The sequence below is a fragment of the Leptidea sinapis genome, chromosome 2 (assembly GCF_905404315.1).
Source record: "Leptidea sinapis chromosome 2, ilLepSina1.1, whole genome shotgun sequence".
Lineage (NCBI taxonomy): Eukaryota > Metazoa > Arthropoda > Insecta > Lepidoptera > Pieridae > Leptidea > Leptidea sinapis.
The window spans coordinates 27,743,133-27,748,194 of record NC_066266.1 but is presented as its reverse complement, the minus strand read 5'-3'; positions in this window follow the sequence as shown (position 1 = coordinate 27,748,194).

Genomic DNA, 5,062 nt, shown 5'->3' with positions numbered 1-5,062 from the left:
TATCATACAAATATCATATTATAAAAGCATAGACATCTCCCTAAAAAAGACTTACTAACTCGACTTAACCGAGTCGAATGCATAACAAGTTTTTGTTAGTTCCTAATATTTACATTATGATTGTCGCAGTTTCTAGCAAATTCCTCAATGTGCTTATGAACATATAGAAAATAATCAAGAATTATATAAATATATTGAGAAGCAACAGTCAAAATCTCCTTAAATTTTTCTCTTAATCATTCTTTAGGACCTAAATGATTAGACCTTATAAATAGCGCAAATAGCCCTCTTCTGCAGCACAAATTTGCCCATTGACCTATAACAATATACCATAGGACAAAATACTATGAAAATATACTGTCACACAAATTACATACTTAATTAAATTATACTGTAAATCAGCTGTATAGCCTGACAATCTACTTTAGATGACCTGTATAGCCGAGTGGTTAGCAATCCTTCCTACTAAGCTAGTGGTCCGGGATTTGAATCCAGGAAGGAGCAAGCATTTATATGATGAATTTGGATGTTTGTTTCCGAGTCATGGATGTTTATATGTATTTATGTTTGTTTAAGTAAGTATATTGTATTAAATATATAGTTGTCTGTAACCCATAACACAGGCTATATATGCCTAATTTGGGGCAAGAAAATTTGTGTAAAAAGTGTGTCAATATTATTATTATCTACTACATTGAGAAGGAAAATAATACAAATATTACCTGAACTATCTTGCTCTTCCATGTCATTGTGTTCAATAGGCTCTTGTTTGATTAACTTATCAATGTCCATTTTGTCTTAGATCAGATAAATAATCTTGCTCAAATATAATACTTTTATCTTATTTGGTAATAAACTAGATTCACAAATGTAGAATAATTCAAGTGAGTGATTACTTAAAATTTAAAACCCTGATTCCTAGTCTTCATTTTTAAACACACATTACAGCAACACTAAGTTAAATCAAAAGAGAATTTAAACACTACGTTCAGTTAAATCTTTGTTCACTATTTGAAATGCGTGAAAAGTGAATAGGTTTTAGAACAGGTACAAAATGTATACAGTTCCTAGTTGTACCTTGAGAGGCTGTGTCTATAACTGTGATTTGTAATCTAGATACATTCCCTGAAGATCGAATTACATGGGTCGCGAGATTTGAGCGGGCAATGGCTATACATAATACATGATAGTAAAATGTAATTGGCTTAGGACTGAATTTGATTGACTAAAAACATTATTGACACTGTTATATTTATTTAAATGACATAATTTGACTCTATTATTTATTTATAATAAATAAAACTAATACAGACCACTTTTAGCTTAGAAATTAATACCTACTTTGATAAATTATTGTTTTGTAATTTTTTTTAATAAGATTTTATGGCCTGGTAAATGGTATCGAACCTTTTTTTAAATATTTTTAATGGCACGGGATACAAGTCCATAGAATCGACACCAACTTGCCAATTATTGTCACAGGTCACAGAGTACCTACCTTTGTATAAACTTTAACCAATACGACAATCAAAAAGGATGTAATTCCTACACAATTAGAGGCGGGACTGCCTAAGTAAACATTGAAATTTAGTATAGTATGAAACGTGCAGCGAGATTTGACAATAGTTTGAAATAGTAACTACAATAGGGCGACGAAGTATAATCCGGCTAAATTTGAAAGTGAACAGTTGCTTCAAACGTAGTGGATTCGTTTCGGTCGTCATCGGTCAATCTATCAATGACTGCAATTTTTTGGAGACTTTGGCTCGCATATTCTCTGCATCCGCCTGCTTCAAGTTTTCTGTCATTGATTCATATTGGAAGTTTTTATGCATGTTCTACTTCAAAGTGTTTTAATTTATTCCAAAGTAGGGAATCGAATACACGTTACGAAAATGTACAACACGATAAATTTGATATGATTAAGATAAAAGTAGTTAAATAAATAGAGACACTGAAATACATGAAAAACTGCACGTTTCATGCAACTGAGTGCTTTTTTCTTAGTATAACTATGTTGGCGACAATATACACAAAACAGAGTAATACTAATAATCAGTCCAATAATAAACAAAGAGAATTTAAAACATCGGGGCTGAGATCTACTTTGATTAGAGATTTTAAGCATTAAAATTATGTGAGTCTAAGAAGTATATGATATGTGAATTTTTATTAATTTATTAGAAAAATCCATCACCAGTATGATTCAGAATTTTATTGAAATCATGATTTAACCAATATTTTCTTAGAGTCTACTAAAGTAATCGGCATATTTTTCAATTATAAACGCATTTCTTCGTCAATCATAAACAGAATTCAGACCACTTTGGTGTGAATAATAGGCGAATTGAGAAATATAGAGGTAACGTGTCAGTAAAACTCTCAAATTTGGATTGTAGTAAATGTATGATATCATATTTAAAATAATTAAAACAGAGTTTATTAAAACAAAGTCAAATCAGGTGGTCTCTTGTCATTTAATGATTGGGCAATTTAAGCCAAATTACTGACTTACTTTAACTCTCACAAATTACATCATATAAAACAATTTGTCTTTACTAGAGGACGTTCAATAACGGATGCAGGTGTTGAGCTAATCAAGAATATTTTTGATGCCTGGGAGGAATCGCAGAATGCACTTGGCATCTTTTGTGATTTATCTAAGGCTTTTGATTGTGTTCAATATTCAACGCTGGTCAGGAAACTATGGCATAAAAGGAACTGCGCACGATCTTCTGATTTCATATCCAAGCAATAGAATTCAGAAGGTCGACGTGAATGGCAGGAGATCTAAACTGGGATTCCTGTCAGTATAGGGATACCACAAGGGTCTACTTGGACCCTTCCTCTTCCTTATCTATATAAATGATCTTCCTAATTTTATACAAAAAAACATAAGGCAGTATTGTTTGCGGCCGACATTTCACTGATATTCAAAGTGAAAAGAAAATAAGTTTTGTATGACAAAGTAAACGATAGGTACTCTATCTGACGCGGTGTACTGGTTGAGCGCTAATTACCTATTGTTAAATAGCAAGAAAACGAAATACATAAAATTTACCGTACCAGATGTCAAAAATGTAGATTGCATCTACATATTTTTTTACTTATTAAACGGAGACGTGATAAAACCGGTGGAATCTGCTATATTTCTTGGCATTACTCTGGATTCCAACATTTAACATCCATATTGCAGGATTGGCGAACAGACTTAGTTCTACAGCATCCATATTGAAGGATTGCCGAAGAGACTTAATTCTACAGCATACGCGGTTAAAAAGACTAGGCAATTAACTGATATAGATACGGCGCGACTAGTTTACATAGTTATTTCCATAGTATTATGTACTATGGAATATATTGCTATGGGGCTACGGGGATATTAAAACAAAATATTTGTGCTGTGCTGTACAAGGGGGCTATTCGCGTTATTTATACACTACGTCCAAAAGAATCATTGAGAGCAAAATTTTACGAAATTAACATCTTGACTGTTGCTTTTCAATATATTCTTGTTAATGCAATGTATGTAGATAGGTACAGAAGTGAATTTTCTAGAAACTGTTAAGACCAGGAATAGACATGAACTTATAATGCCTATTTCTAGGCTAAGTCGAATTAGTAACACCTTTGTGGGGCGATGAATATGCCTTTACAATAAGATCTCAGATAATGTTAAAAAATGTATGTATTACGATTTTCAAAATAGTTATAAAACGTTTGTGTGGTGTAGGTTACTATAACGTATGACTTAATTGTACTATATTACTTTGAAAAATATTTTTTTATGAAAAAAAAAGCCCGCAGAGTGTGTTGCGCCTGTTCTTCTCCAGGCCTGAGGCATTATTTTTGGAAAGTGTGGTAGTTTTTCACTTTCAATAAGTGATGTCACATCCTATTTTGAATAAAAATGTTTGAATTAGTTATATGGCCAAATCTGCAGCATTTATTACGGCATTGTTGGAGGCTAGTAAAGGGAAACAAGAGTAATGTATGTCCCAAGAAAGTTAATACCACGGAGTTGGAAAGTACCCATGTGGTAATGCCATCATTCCTAATCTTAACATTTAGCCTTCTGGCTCGATTCACCTCTCCACAATAAACTGGTAACACCTATGCCTTGAATGAAATCTTCGAGAGACCAGTTTGTAAGTATGTCGCGGACCACACCTATGCGAAATATTTGAAATTTAGGGCTATATACAGAATTTTGTTACCTTTGTTTATTTTAAACCTCTATCTTCTTTTTCGTTAAGTTTTATTAATGTACTTCTTTTATATATTTATTGTTAATACAGTTGGTTTAAAAAAAAATAAAGAAGTACTATAAACAACTAAAACTCCCAATCGTCTGGTAAAAGGACGTCAATAATTTCCAAGCAGCTTTAACAGTAACATTAAAACATTCAGTCAAATAAACACCTTATTTCGTGGGAGTAATGTTCAAAGACTATGAACGGAAGCCCTACCTAATAGACTCACAGGCAGAGTTATTCTTCGGACAATTTTTGAATGTGATTGTGAATAAGGTTGTTTATGGTCGTACTCATAGTTCATACTATAAGTTGCTGGATTCTCATAACGCCACATATTTTTTTTAAATATTTATTGTTGTTTTGCATTGGAACCTTTGCATAAAACAGTTGTTTCCTACACTTGAGGAAAAAATTTGATGGACTCAAACAATTGAACGACACAAATACAATTGAGCCCAGTTCTATTGTCCACTCAACAGACACTTTTTTTATAGGAGGGGGCAAACAAGGAGAAAGAAGTTCTGGGAAGTGGTCATGTCACCGGTGACGGTCATGTGACGGACATTGGCAGTATCTATGCTCTAAGGTTGGTTTTTGATTGCACAAAGTGGCTGTGCGAGTCAAGAAGTTTTTCGCAAAACGCACGGTTGTAATATGTCAATATGAGGCGGGTGGAAATTTTGACTTAATGTCCCGCGGTAGCATTCGGCTGCTAATATCAACCCGAACAACTCCTCTGAGAATTCACCGTAATATATGCGATAGAAGATGCAAAGAGAATCCACATCTCTACGCAAGGCCAAATT